Source organism: Acanthochromis polyacanthus, chromosome 18 (genome assembly GCF_021347895.1).
Source record: "Acanthochromis polyacanthus isolate Apoly-LR-REF ecotype Palm Island chromosome 18, KAUST_Apoly_ChrSc, whole genome shotgun sequence".
In the NCBI taxonomy this organism is placed as follows: Eukaryota; Metazoa; Chordata; class Actinopteri; family Pomacentridae; genus Acanthochromis; species Acanthochromis polyacanthus.
In genome coordinates, this window is record NC_067130.1 from 24597815 (window position 1) to 24613892 (window position 16078).

Consider the following 16078-nt stretch of genomic DNA (forward strand, 5'->3'; position numbering starts at 1 on the left):
GGACAGAAGAGGTAGAGAGGTAGAGGAAGAGAGGGGTAGAGAAGGAGAGGGGAACAGGAACATTAAACACACAATTTGATACATGCATGATAAGACAGATGATACAAACAAAGTAGAAGCTAACACTGAAACTGATTCATAGTTTACTGTTATGATGTACCCCTCTGGTAATAAATATACTACATATATAGCTGGTAGGAAACTCAAAAATATTTAGAAGAGCATATCAAGTAAAGTGAGGGTGATGCAGAGCCGGCTGATGGAAATGGGCAGCTGGGAGCAGTGGGATGGATCTCTTCTCAGTCACACTACTTCTGCTTCCTTGTGAAACTTTTGCTCTCAGATCTGTGCAAAAGAAACCGAGCAAAAGTCCCCAACTGAGAGAATGCCGGTTCTGCAATGACCAATGCCTTTAGGGGCAATTATTTTGTAGATGGGTTTATCCATTGTCACCCATAGCTTATCATGTTGATTTCACTTATTTTTTGTATGTTTTTGGAGTTAATACATGTACTCCTTTCTGGGGTTTTTTTTGTTTGGTTTTTGCTATAATGCTCACATACAGTCCAGTCCACATATTTAGACATTGACACTCATTTTCAGCATTTTTCCACTCTGCACACCACCACAGTTGATTTGAAATAAAACAATCAAGGTGTGCTTTAAGTGCAGACATTTGAGGATATTGGCATCCAAATCAGGTGAATGATGTAGGAATTGCAACACATTTTAGATGGACTCCTCACCTTTTCAATGGACCAACAGTATATGGCAGTTGACTGCTCAACTGTTCCATGGGCAGATGTGTGTTATTCCCTCATTATTTCATTTAAAAGGAATAGATAAAAGGTCTACAGTTCATTTCAAGTGTGATATTTGCATTTGGTATCTGGTGAGGTCAACTCTCAACATAAAGTCCAAAGAGCTGTCACTATCAGTGAAGCAAGCCATCATTTGGCTGAAAAAATCAAACAAACTCATCCGAGAGATACCAAAGACATTAGGTGTGGCCAAATCAACCCTTTGGCCCATCTCAGACCTCAGGTGATCACCCACTGCAGTTTACCTGCCTCCCTGAGGTTCGTGTTGAGGATGCCATCATCTGACTGTTTCATTAAGCTCATTGTCACCTGGACAAAGCTGGCAGCAATGTTGGGATCATTTTCTTTGAGTTCTCCAGTGCCTTTAACACAATTCGCATTCTAGCCTGTTGTAGTCTTTCTGAGCTTGGTGTTACCAAATTCTGGTTAGTCCTGCCTGCTTTGTTTTCAATTTGTAAAATTGTTTCTCCCTTGTTCTTTGTAGCTTAGTGCTGGTTAGCTTTCTGTCCTGCTTCAGCTTCAATAGTTATTTCCTGTTCACTTGCTCCCTAGCTTGACTAGCATCTTGCACCCTAGTCTTGTCCTGCACTTCTACTTAGTGATGTCAGCTCCCAGCAATTCCCTTCAGTATTCTTTGCTATTTGTATCTTCCACAATTCTTTAATCAATGTTGCCATCCGCTCGTCTGCTGTGTCTTTGCTGTCTGCAAATGCGCCTCTGAACCTTCGTGACAGAATGTACGTCTGATTAGGTGCTTCTGTGTTGCTAAGCAGCAACACAGGTAAGGTCAGAGGTAAAGTGTATTGATCTTTTGTCTTTACACTGTACACCTCTGACTTCAGTACAGTTCACAGTTCTGTGATGTCTCTGCCAAGGTGTGTTTTTGTCACAAAACAATAGTCACAATTTTGATTCTTTCATAGATTTATTTCAGATCTTCGAAAAGAAAATCTGCTGGGTCAAAAATATAAATACAACAATGCTAATATTTGGTATAATGTCTATTGGCCAGTTTCACCACAGATGCAGGGCATTTCTTAGCTATCCACATGCTTCTAGCAAACTTCTTGTGTTGTCTTTGAACACTCCTGATGGAATCTGTGCAGTTAAAATAAATTACTTGGCTTTCTGATACAGTCTTGTTTTTTCAACACAATCTACAGGTTTAAGATGGGGTTTAAGTTAGGACTTGGAGAAACCTTAATTCTAGCCTGATTTAGTGATTTCTTTAACATTTTATTGTGTCTTTGGGTCATTGTCTTGTTGGAAGGGAAAGCCTAATATCTCCATATCTCTTGCTGAGACACTTCCCAGTGGCAAGGCACCAGGTATGGGTGAGAGTTGTTCTGAGATGATGAAGGCTTCAGAGAATGTTGGGCTGTCTAGGCTGACATGTCTCTTCAGTGTCATGTAGAGGTTGGGGACAGTGCCTTGTGGAGTTTTAGACTAGGTTTGTGTTTCCTATTTTCAAAAAGAGGGACATGCTTTCATTATCAGGGTATTAGACTGCTCAGCTTCACCTGAAAAGTTTATTTCAGGGTGCTGGAAAAGAGACTTAATGGATAATTGAACCTCAGAGTTAGGATGAATGTGTGTTTTCTGCTATAGCCATGGAACCATGGACCAGATCTTTATTGTCTTGAGCTGGTGATGTCAGGTCAGCTGCGGTTGGTCCTAGTTAGCTCTGCTCTGTGCTCTCTCTCTCTCCCCCTTTTCCTAGGTTGGTTCGGCAGGCAAGAGTGGTAACAGGTGTTTCACATTTCATGATCATGATCAATTGGCACAGGAGCAGCTGGGGACAACCAATCACATCTTCGTCTCTCTCTTTATAAAGCGGATGCCGCCCACCTCTCTGTGCCGGATTGTAACATCCCCTGTAAATCCTCTCAGTCAGTCAGTCTTGCTACCATCGCCGCCAGTGCTTGCACTAAATTCATTTTCTGTTTCCTTCGTTCCAGTCCGCGTCACTCCCGGAACCGCCTGGTCATTCACCCTGCCGTCAGCTAGACGAGATACAGCTGTGTTGCCTCCGTCACCTGGCGTTCTTCCTACCAACCTGTGGGAGTAGTCCATCACCTGCCCCTCGAACGGCCAGCCAACTTCAACCCGCTCCAGCTGCCCGGAACCCAGTCCGAGCATCCTAATTCGTTGTGTTAAGTAGTTGAGAAAAAACCCACTCGTTTGTAAAGTTAAGCTAGAACTGAGCCTTTAGTGATTAACTGTCTACGTTGGTGCTGACTCGCTTTAGTATATCTTTGAGATTAAGTATCTTCTGCAGTGTTTCGCGTTTGTTTCATTATGATTCTTGGATTAGGTTATTGAGAAACCTCTCTGATTTGCAAAGCTTAGTGAAACTGAGAATTAGTCCTCCGCCCGCTAGTCAGCGCTATTTTTGGTTTAAGGCTGTTGCCCAGTTCTGTTTTTGATTATTTTTCCAGAAACAATTCCCTGACTGGGATTTGTAGTCTTTTCGTTATTGTTAAAATAAATCTTCAAAACCTAAGAACCTCTGTCTGTCGTTTCCTGCGCTTGAGCTCTCACCACAATCCCTAACAGGTGAAGGGGTACTGGGTTGACCATCCAGTGAATATTTGTTTTGTGGATTGGAATGGACCTTTAGCTGTCTCCCCTGAGGAACCCTGTCGAAAGTACTGCAGCAGTATGGAGCACTAGGGTCATCACTTTGAGTTCTACAACAAAAATAGGAAGTGTGCTTGTGTTCTTGGAATGAAGTCAAACACTTTTCTTGTGGCTGTTGGACTGCCCCAAGGTTGAGCCTTGTCACTGATTCTGGGCTATTTCTGGAAAGCTGTGGTAAGGAGGGTGCCTATTTTGGCAACCTTAGTATTTATCTTTGCTCTTTGCAGATGATGATGTTATTCTGTTGGCTTTATCAGGCCATAATCTACAGAATTATTATATTTGAATAATATTTAATACTTTATATTTGATGCTGTTGTGGAAACTAAAACTATTTAACAGTTCTACTTATTTACTGTTGTACAGAACATATGCTAAATGTTATTACTGACATTTTAAAAAGGTCCACATTAGTTGAACAATCCGCAGAAGCTTCAAAAACAAGGTAAGCTATCACCTTTTCTTGACATACAGCAGTGTGAATTTTTTTTTGTTTGATGGCCTCTATGCAGATGTCCCTGATGTGTTTGTCTGATAATTTGTTAATGTATTCAGTAATTGTCATCCTCCTTTATTGGTATACATATGACTAATGGGTTGTTGCTTGTCCGGTTGACCGGACAGCTAGAGCAGCTTGCATTGTTTATATATTTGTATATTTTGTGTTTGTAAATAGAACTTTTCTCTGAAGTTGGAGAGAGAACATGCTATCTCTCAGCTGGACACTAGCATTTACATCAGCTGCCTTTATTTTTTCTTTTTTCATACTTTTGTAGTTTCAACTTTCCTGTGCATCCTCCACTGTTTTAGTTCAGTGCATGTACAGAAAAATGGCTAAATAAGAACAGCGATGACATACCGCACATTGATAGCTTTGCCCCCCACTTAAGACTTGACCGAGACACCAAGCACATTGAAAAGAAGCATGGCGGTGGAGTGTGTCTCTATGTAAATACACGTTGATGGTCAATGGTTGTTGTCAGCAAGGAGCTGTGCAACATTGACATCAAACTTCTGGCTGTCTCCCTCCGCCCCTTGTATCTTCTGAGAAAATTCCTTCAGCTTGTTTTCATCCTGGTTTACATTCATCCCAAGGCAAATGCTACAGCAGTATTTGAATACATAAAGACCAGTAAAAAGGATCAAACTCCTATCTACAGACCTTCCCAAATTCATCCTGGGAGACTTCAACCACTTCCCAGCCGAAGGATTTTCAACAATATATCACTTGTACCACCTCCTTAGGGAAGACTCTGGATAAATGTTATGGATATGTTCCAGGTGCCTCTGCTGATCACCACACCATCCTGCTGGCACCACCCTACACCCCAGCAATAGTATGAAGGACAGAGAAAGTTGTCAACAACATCAAGCAGTGGACAAAAAACAGTATTGAAACTCTGCAAACATGTATCAAATCTGCAGACTGAGACAACCTCCTCGCACCCTCCAGCAATGACAGTGAGCAAGTGGAAACAGTGTCCACACACATCTCCGTCTGTGTGGTTAATATTTCCACTAAAAAAATAACTGCATTAATCTGCCATAACAACTCAGTTCTGGATAACTAAAGAATTCAACGGAATTCTCAACAAAAAGAAAAGAATATTCTACATTGGCACTGCATCTGATTAAAGGAGGTTAATACGGAAGTAAAACATGCCTTAAAAATGCCAAGCTGAAATTTAAGAGCAATGTGGTAGGAGGAAAAATTCACTTGATGGAGTCTTCTTTCAACTTGGCAGGGGATTAAAAACATGGCTGCTGTCAACACCGCTCCCACCATCCAAAGGACCATCAAGGTGGCTGGTAGTAGCCCAGCATTCCTCTCCAATCTCCTCAACTCCTTCTTTTCCAGATTTGAAACATGCAACATCAACCAAATAGATGCAATCATCTCTTCCTTCATGTCCATGGGAGCAGAACTCATCTTCAAGACAGATGAAAGCCCTCAAGAAGGCCAAGTGAACACAGCACCTAGTCCAGACAACACCAGTGGTTGTGTCCTGTGGTGCTGTGCAGAGCAGCTGGGAAGTATAGTATGTCTCAGCTCCTGTTTCAAAGATCTATGGACAGCAGTATAGTTCCCCAGGTGTGGAAACACTTCACAGTGATCCCCAGTCTGAAAAAGAACTCTATTAAGACTTTGAACAACTGCAGGCCTGTGGCTCTCACCTCCTTTGTGATGAAAGCTATGCAAAGGGTGGGTCATAGAGACACACATCCTCATGGTGACTAACCCACTGATGGACCTCTTCCAGTCTGCATACCGTGCCAGCAGAGGGGATGATTATGTGAAAATATCCACCCTTAAAGCTGCTGTCCGGAGTTTGAATCGCAGCGTCTCCCAAAACACTGTTGGTCCCTCCCTCCCTCTGATTTCGCCCCTTTATTTGTGCACGCGCGCAGTACCTGAGAGGGGTGCCCGGAGTGCTGCAGCATCTCGCCTGTTTTGCTGTTTTCCACTCTTCTGCATTTAGTACATTTAGTAAATAATAAAGGAATTACGTTAGAATGCTGTATTGAGTCTAACTTGTCCTAATACCAAAATAACATGAATCTGCTAGGACGAACGAGTAAAGTTTCAATATGTGATTACACTCGTGTATCCCTCTCGATGACGTTGTTTATCAAACTTACTGCATTTACGCGTGTATATGTGTTACATTGTTTATTTATTTCTATCTAGAGTTCAGAATTGCATGACTCCTCTGACGAAGAGTATGTCCCAGATGCCCCAACATCTTCCTCCAGAGGTCGGGCATCTAAACGAAGCCGTCAGGCGGGCTATGGAGGCCGTGGTCGGGGAGCGACGTGAGCACCCCGAGCCAAAAAACGTCCTGCAGTCTCTTGGCCTGACAAGCCGTGGGATTGGTAACTTTTCTGGAAGTTGCTGAGCCCTGATGCTCTCTCCTCCACAAGCAAAACAAATGTGCGCGTGGTCGCGTAGTGCCTCTGCATGGGCGTGCTTGCTGTGTGCGTAACCGTTGATTGACAGCATGACAAAGCTGAAGCTCGAACTTGATTGGTCGGCAGCGACCGGCGCTTTTTGGAATAACATGGGGGTCTATGAGAGGAAGGCGGAGCTCAGGAATAAATTTTCATATCGCGTTATACTAACTTTATATTATAGTATCGAACTAGACTAACACATTTAAGCTTTGTTAAAAAATGATACATAAATTGAAAACAAACGGAAACTCCGGACAACAGCTTTAACACTGTATGCAAGCATCTGGAACAAAAAAAAAAACAGCAACACCACAGCCAGACTCCTGTTTGCAGACTTCTCCACATTCTGTCATGGCCCCTCCTTCTCCTGCTCCGCACTCGGCCTGATGAGAAGCGGCTGTGCTGGTGCACAGCTGCCACAAGTCAGTAATCAGCCACTGTTTAAAGCCTGGCTCTGCCAACAACACCTTGCTGGATCATTACACTCTGCACTCCGTCGCGAGCACTCCGCTCTCTGGATTTATGGATTATCTCACCTGCTTGTCACCCCTGCTACGCTCTGCACCCCCCCTTCGCCTGCTTCGGATCTGTCTGTTCCTTGTTCTTCTCCACATCCCCGCCACCGGCTCCCTCCGCTCTGCCCTCCACCTCGTCTCCTGCTTCCCTGGACATTGTGAGTCACCTCTCCCTGTTTTGTTCAGTTAGCCCCCACCACGTCCACAGAATTGCCCCTGCTAGTTTAGTTCAGTTTCCCTATTCTGTTTCATTCCCTGTGCCTCCCGTTGGGAGTGATTTTGTGTTTTTATTAAAATTCATTATTAATTCACCCGCCTGCCTGCCTGTTTGCCTGCTTCATGGGTTCACACCGCCCCAGTTGTGACACATTCAACATTCTACAGCCACACCTCTCAGCAGAGAAACTCTCCTCCCGCTTCCACCTGCAGGACCAGCTAATCCCGTGGATCACAGACCTCCTGTGAACAGGTCACAGAGAGTGCTGGTCATAACACCTTCTCCAACCTCTCCTTCACCTGAACTGCTTTCTCTCAGGGCTGCATATTCTCACCTCTGCTATTCATCTTCTATAGGGATGTCTGCAGGTCTACCCATCCAGACTTGCCAATTGGTTAAGGACACAGATGACACTGTTTTCCTATCCCTTCTCACAGGGCCATCACACCACCACAGCTCAGCTCTCCATGAGTTTGTGGACTGGTGTGATAAATCTTCCCTGAAGCTAAACGTGAAAAAGGCCAAAGCAATGGCATTGACCTTCTCCAGCAAGCAGAGGGAGCAGGCTACAGCACAATCCATGGGACGAGGGTAGAGATAGTGGATGAATGCAAATACAGGGCAATTTTTTTGATAACACATTCAAATTCACCTCCAACACTGAGGAGAGCCTCAGAAAATGTCACCAGCTGCAATATCTACTGAAGAAGCTTAACACTTTTGTTTTCAGCAGAAACATCCTAAGGACATTTTACTTTTCCATACATCATGGACATAGCACTGAACTTATTTATGATCAATACACCTGCACCTTTGATTATTTATTTTTGATCCAATGGCTCCATGTTTCCTAAATTACCCCCAGGGGACAAATAAAGTTTTTTGAATTGAATTATACTGTATTCTGATCTCAAAATTAGTATCCGGATACCACCATCACGACCGAATATTCAGATATTCCGGTCCAGTCCCATCGAGTGGTGGAAAGAGCACTTCGAAGAACTCCTCAATCCAGTAAACATGCCCTCTGTGGAGGAGTCAGAGCCTGCAGACTCAGGGGAATCTTCATCCTTACTCAGGCAGAGGTTGTCGAGGTAGTTAAAAAGCTACTCTGTGGCAAGGCGCCAGGTGTGGACAAGATGCACCCTGAGATGCTGAAGGCTCTGGACATTGTCTTGGCTGGCATATCTCTACAATGTTGGGTGGGCATTGGGTACCATGCCTGTGGAGTGGCAGACTGGGGTGGTGATTCCCATTTTCAGAACGGGGGACCAGAGAGTGTGTGTCAACTAGGGTATCTTACTTCTCAACCTCCCTGGGAAAGTTTACTTTGGGTGCTGAAAGAGAGGCTCTGACCTATTGTCGGATTCAGGAGGAGCAATGCCAATTCTGTTCCGCACGTGGAATAGTGGACCAGCTCTTTACACTTGCGGAGCTGCTTAACTCCCGTTTAGCAGCTCCGCATGGGAATTCGACCTTTCTGTCTACTTGTGCTTTATGGATCTGTAGAAGGCCTATGACCGTGTCCCCTGAGGGGATGTGTGGGCTGTACAGCGGGAGCATGGGGTACCTGATTCGAGCCCTGTACAACAAAGTGAGAGCTGTATCCGCATACTCAGCACAAAGTCAGAAACATTTCCTGTGGGTGTTGGACCCTGTCAAGACTGCCCCTTGTCTCAGACCCTGTTTGTGCATGGACAGGATTTCAAGGTGCAGCCGGGGTGAGGAGGGTTTCTGGTTTGGGGACCGCAGGATCGCATCTCTGCTTTTCGCAGATGATGTGGTTCTGTTGGCATCATCAGAGTGTGACTTTCAGCACATACTGGAGTGATTTGCAGCCGAGTGTGAAGTCGGGGTGATGCGGATCAGCACCTCCAAGTCCAAGGTCATGGTTCTCTGCTGGAAATTGGTGGACTGTTCTCTCCGGGTTAGGGGGGAGTTGCTTCCCCAAGCAAAGGAGTTGAACTATCTCGGGATCTTGTTCAGGAGTGATGTGAAAATAGAGAGATATGGACAGGCAGATTGGTGCAGCATCATCAGCAGTAATGTGGGCGTTGTACCGAGCCATCGTGGTAAAGAGGGAACTGAGCCGCAAAGTGAAGCTCTTGATTTACCATTCCATCTACACTGCAACCCTCACCTATGGTCATGAGCTCTGGGTAGTGACTGAAAGAACAAGATCGCTGATACAAGCGGCCGAAATGAGCTTCCTCTGTACGGTGGCTGGGCTCAGCCTTAGAGATAGGGTGAGGGGCAGACCCAGAACTCACTAGAGGGATTATATATCTCGCCTGGCTTGGGAACTCCTCGGGATCCCCCAGGAAGAGCTGGAAAGCATTGCTGAGGGAGGGATGTCTGGAACGAACTGCTTTGCCTGCTGCCTCCACGACCTATGTATTGTTAGTATTGTTTTCCTCTTCTCACCAACTATTTCTACAGTTCATAATGTACAGGGTGTCCCAAAAAATGCATACACACTTCATAGGCGTTTCTAGCCCATTTTGGGGGGTGCTCAAGCACCCCTAAATTGAATCCCAGCACCCCTAAAATTTGAGAGATTTTTTTTGTATTGCATGTCCTTGTTTTTTTTTAACAAACCAGAAAAGCGTAAAAACATACAGCACCTGTTTGATACGTAATGTTTTAACAACAAAAATACGGCACTCCTCTCCCCCTATCTTGCCTCAAAAATGGTTTGATCCTGTCCAACTTTCCCAACTCGGGCTCTGAGCCTTGACGCTTTACCTGCAGAGCTAAGCGCTGCCTCCCACAGAAGGACATGTTTCGTAGCAGTGCAAGTACCTGGTTTAAATCAGGATACGTGGCACAATTCTTAACTTCTACCACTCAATACCAACACATTATTATCATTACAAGTCCTCGTTTTTGCTGCATTTAATCACAGGTTACTGTTTATGTTGTTAGGTAGGAGTTAGCAGATGTTTTTTCTAGCTAGCAAACGTTCCAGGTGGTCAGTGTCTGTTTGAACTGGACTGAGACAAACCAGCTGTTGTGTCAGTGCATGTGTTAATATTAAAGCCAAGGTGCTACTGACTAGCTAACTGACTGGATGCCCATTAACATTATAACTCCTATTGTGTGTGTGGACAGACAGACAGACAGACAGACAGACAGACAGCCTCATCATGGACATAAGACTGTTTAAAAAAAAAAAAAGAGCCAGGATCAGGTAAGAGTGTAAGATGAAATGGTTTATCTATCATGAGTAATGTTGTAAGTTGGATCAATGTATCAGTGTTTATATCTCTTATTAGATATAAAATACATTGTTTGGTTATTTGCCTTTAGGCTGACAGCACAAAGAGAGAGAGAGAGAGAGAGAACGTTATTTATTTGTATTCTTATTGGTATTTTTTCATATTTATGTAATTTTTCATCTAGTTAAATGCAATCTATGTGTATGATTGTCAGTCCAAAGAGGGAGAGACGAAAAAGGGGAAGGAGAGGCGCGAGTGCAAGGTCAGGAAGAACCAGGTAAGAAAACAAACAGAGAATAGTGGCATACAAAACAGCACCTGTTAAGATGACAAAGAACAACATTCCATTCACAATGTAATTTTACATATATGTCATGGAAGTTATGTGTTCTCCCCACAGTAAATGCTTTCCAGAAGCACACTTAACAGATATCAGTGGACTTCAATTTAAACAGGACATCTTCATTACATTTTCCTAATTATCTGTATGCTTTAATATTTGCTTAATTTCACTACACAAGGAGGAGAAGAACAGGGAGAGACTCGGGAAGATGAGAGAGAGCAGACCAGGGAAAGAGATGCTGTGCATCGCATTTCAAATAAAAGTCAAAAATAAAGTCCCAGGTCCATATTTTGTGTTTTTGGTACTCAGTATAGGGGGCTGGTTTACTCCAGAAACATACATGCTATCTATGTGTATGTTAAGGAGCTGCTGCATCTAAATTAGTCACTTTTCCAAGAAATTAGGGTTGTGATAGGTTTCTTTTAAGATTCCAGAGCATTCCTCCTTTGCTGTGACTCAGCATTTAAATATCCTTTATCAGATTGGATGGTTTAGTCACAGACTTTTTCAAAAAGTGTTGCTTTTCTTTGACACCCCTAAACATTTGATCCTAGAATCGCCCCTGACACACTTTAAATAATTGTAAACTAGGCGTTTATTATAAATTGTATAGTTTTCAACTTGTAAATTTACAAAAATCATTCTATTGTTTTGTCACCGCCTGTTCTCAAACTGATGTCCGTTCTGGTCCAGACACTGTCGCAAGCGATGGAATAGCATACATCATGAAACAATTCCTTTGGTATTTGCGTGCATTCACGTTCAATGGTTGCTCTCAATTCAGTGACTGTTACAGGTCTCATTGTGTAGACTTTGTCTTTTAGGTATCCCCATAAAAAGAAGTCTAGTTAATCTTCTTCTTCTTTTCCTTTCGGCTTTTCCCTTCAGGGGTCGCCACAGCGAATCAATTGCCTCCATCTAACCCTGTCTTCTGCATTCTCTTCTCTCACACCAACTACCTTCATGTCCTCTTTAACCACATCCATAAACCTCCTCTTTGGTTTTCCTCTAGGCCTCCTGCCTGGCAGTGGGAAACTCAGCATCCTTCTACCAATATATTCACTCTCTCTCCTCTGGACATGTCCGAACCATCTCAGTCTGGCCTCTCTGACTTTATCTCCAAAGCCTCTAACATGTGCTGTCCCTCTGATGTATTCATTCCTGATCCTATCCATCCTGGTCACTCCCAAAGAGAACCTCAGCATCTTCAGTTCTATAATAAACAATCAAATATTTGGCTGCAAGAGTAAAATATGCATTAATCTCATAAAATGTTAAATTCTTTAAGCAGTCAAAAGAGCTCCAAATTACCAATCCAAGCCAAAAGTGTTAAGAAGGACAAGTGACCATGACTGAAATCATTCAAGCTAATTAGTATAATGTTGATGGAAGAGGATATGGCCTGAACATGTATGACCATGTCTTAAATTGGTTCTTCATCTTTACTGATGCAAGAACAGGTGATTGCAGCAGCAGAATGGTTTGAGAGGTGTTACACACACATTTTAGGTAGCTGTGTACAAATTCTTCCAGTCTCACTGGTCGGACATTCACGCTGCCTGTCAAGCAAAGCTTCGATCAGCGCGCTTTTATCATTTTTCTGGATTAGCAGACTGCTAAAGTGAAGAAGAAACGAAGGATTTTCTCAACACGAGACACATTGTAATAGAGCACAATACAAAGGTTTATAAAAAGCCCATGCTTCCTTATAAAATGGAATGAAGGAATGTGTAAAACTGTGGGAAAACAGTTTGACCACGCAGATGATAAAATGACTCTGACACATTGACAGTGTAAGAAACATTATTGCACAAGCTTGATTGTTCTTCCATCCATCCCTTTTCTATACACCGCTTAATCCTCATTAGGTTCTGAGGGGGGGGCTGAAGCCTATCCCGGCCGACTTTGGGTGAAGGCAGGGGACACTCGGGACAGGGCTACACATTAAGGCAAACAATAATACTCACATTAACACCTACAAACAATTTAGAGTTATCAATTAACCTCAGCATGTTTCTGGACTGTGGGAGGAAGCCAGAGTACCTGGTGAAAACCCACACATGCACAAGGAGAACATGCAAACTCCATGCAGAAAGATCCCAGGCCGAGACGCAAACCAGGGATCTTCTAGCTGTGTGGCAACTAACCACCGGTTACCACCATTGTGCAGCCCTTTGATTGTTCATGTACTACTTACTTTCCTTGTACAAAGTGCTGAAAGATAGTGTCCAAAACTAAATTGGGAAACAAAGAAATAAATTTATCATTTAATTCATGAATACCCACGGTGGTCAGATTACTGAATCTCTTTAAGCAAAATATGTATCTACTTATTTTTAATCCATCATGCTCATTTATTCATTTCTTTTCTATGTCATTTTTTGGCCCCCGTATGAAGAGGATGAAATTGGTGAGAAGTTAATCAATATGCAGGTCACTAATTCAGAGGCATGACAGGAAGTCCTCTCCGACAGACACCATTACTAGTATTAATTCTGTCTGAGGATTGGAAGAGGTCACAGCAGTGTCAATAAGCAGTGTGGTGTGACCTGACCTTTCTGACTGTCTTCATCTTGTTTAAGCCCTGACTCCTCCTGCACACTTTGCTGGCTTATTTGCAGTGGGGGGTTGGGGACTTAGCCTTATTAAAAGATATATTTACTTTCTAAGTTTGAAGGTTTTCTGGCACACTTGTACACTATCAGGGGAAGTGTGGGACAAACTGAATACAAAAATACATGATGAAAGTATGGACTGGTGACCTGTACAGGGTGTCCCCTGTCTTCACCTTGAATCAGCTGAGATAGACTCCAGCACCCCCACAACCCTACAGAGGATAAAGCGGTGTATAGACAATGGATGGAAGTATGACTAAGGCATCTGTGATAGTTTGGTATGTAGCCTATATATTTTAGGCAAGCTAAAACTTCTTTTCCTTTCGGCTTTTCCCTTCAGGGGAACTTCAGCATCTTCAGTTCTGCCTCCTGTCTTTTCCTCAGGGACACTGTCTCCAGACCAAACAACATGGCTGGTCTCACCACAGTTTTGTAAACCTTTCCTTTCATTTTGGCTGAAACTCTTCAATCACACATCACACCTGACACTTTTCTCCAGCCGTTCCAGCCTGCCTGTACACGCTTCTTCACCTCTTTTCCACACTCTCCATTGCTCTGAACTGTTGACCCTAAGTACTTAAAATCCTCCACCTTCTTGATGTTTTCTCCCTGTAACCTCACTCTTCCACTTGGGTCCCTCTCATTCACACACAGATACTCCGTCTTGCTGTGGCTAACCTTCATTCCTCTCCTTTCCAGGGCAAACCTCCACGCCTCTAGCTTCTCTTCCACCTGTTCCCTGCTCTCACTACAGATCACTATGTCATCTGCAAACATCATAATCCATGAAGACTCCTGTCTAACCCCGTCTGTCATCCTGTCCATCACCATATCAAACAAGAAGGGGCTCAGAGCTGGTCCCTGATGTAGTCCCACCTCCACCTTGAACTTCTCTGTCACACCTACAGCACACCTCACCACCGTCTTACAGTCCTCATACATGTCCTGCACCACTCTAACATACTTCTCTGCCACTCCAGACTTCCTCATACAAAACCACAGTTCCTCTCTGGGCACCCTGTCATAAGCTTTCTCCAGATCTACAAAGACACAATGCAGCTCCTTCTGACCTTCTCTGTACTTCCCCATCAACATCCTCAAAGCAAATATTGCATCTGTTGTACTCTTTCTTGGCATGAAACCATACTGCTACTCACAGATGTTCACCTCTGCCCTTAGTCTAGCTTCAACTACTCTTTCCCATAGCTTCATCATGTGGCTCATCAGCTTTATTCCTCTGTAGTTGCCACAACTCTGCACATCTCCCTTGTTTCTTAAAGATGGGCACCAGCACACTTATCCTCCATTCCTCGGGCATCTTCTCACTATCTAAGATCCTGTTGAACAACCCAGTCAGAAAATCTACTGCTACCTCTCCGAGACACTTCCATACCTCCACAGGTATATCATCAGGACCAAGTGCCTTTCCACTCTTCATCCTCTTCAATGCCCTCCTCACTTCATCCTTACTAATCTTTCCTACTTCCTGGTCCACAACAGTCACCTCTTCTACTCTTCATTCTCTCTCATTTTCCTCATTCATCAACTCTTCAAAGTACTCTTTCCATCTTCCCATCACACTGTTGACACCTGTCAACACACTTCCATCCTCATCCTTTATCACCCGAACCTGCTGCACGTCCTTCCCATCTCTGTCTCTCTGCCTTGCCACCCTGTACAGATCAGTCTCTCCCTCCTTACTGTCCAACCTGGCATACAAGTCATCGTAAGCCCCTTGTTTGGCCTTTGCCACCTCTACTTTCACCTTACGTTGCATCTCCCTGTACTCCTGTCTACTCTCTTCAGTCCTCTCAGTGTCCCACTTCTTAGCTAACCTGTTTCTCTGGATCCACTCCTGCACCTCCTCATTCCACCACCAAGTCTCCTTATCTCCTTTCCTTCCAGATGACACACCAAGTGCTCTCCGGCCTGTCTCCCTGATCACATTTGCTGTACTTGTCCAGTCATCTGGAAGCACCTCCTGACCATCCAAAGCCTGTCTCAACTCTTTCCTGAAAGTCATACAACGCTCTTTCTTTATCAGCTTCCACCATTTGATCCTCTGATCTGTCTTTGCCCTCTTCATCTTCTTCACCACCAGGTTCATCCTACACACCACCATCCTATGCGGTCTGGCTACACTCTCACATACCACTACTTTGCAGTCACTGATCTCCTTCAGATTACACCATCTACACAAGATGTAGTCTACCTGTGTGCTCCTACCTCCACTCTTATAGGTCATCCTATGTTCCTGCCTCTTCTGGAAGAAAGTATTCACTACAGCCATTTCCATCCTTTTTGCAAAGTCAACCACCATCTGTCCTTCTGTGTTCCTCTCCTGGATACCAAACCTGCCCATGACCTCCTCATCATCTCCGTTTCCTGCATCATGTCCATTAAGTCTGCACCAATGACAACTCTCTCACTTCTAGGGATGCTCTGCATCACTTCATCAAGGTCCAACCAGAATTTCTGCTTCTCCTCCAGCTCACATCCTACCTGTGGAGCATACCCACTAACAACATTGAACATCACACCTTCGATTTCTTGCTTCAGGCTCATCCCTCGATCTGACACTCTTTTTACCTCCAGGACATTCCTAACAAACTCCTCCTTCAAGATAACTCCTACTCCATTTCTCTTCCTATCTACACAATGATAGAACAACTTGAACCCTGCTCCTAAACTTCTAGCTTTACTACCTTTCAACCTGGTCTCCTGGACACACAGTATGTTCACCTTCCTCCTCTGCAT

At 43.9% G+C, this 16078-nt stretch overlaps 1 protein-coding gene across 4 annotated transcripts in view; it reads right to left on the minus strand.

Annotated features, from left to right (window-relative positions):
* Nucleotides 1–16078, minus strand: part of nrg1 (neuregulin 1) — an 82670-nt gene that overhangs the window by 49389 nt on the left and 17203 nt on the right. The gene's annotated exons all lie outside the window — the stretch shown is intronic.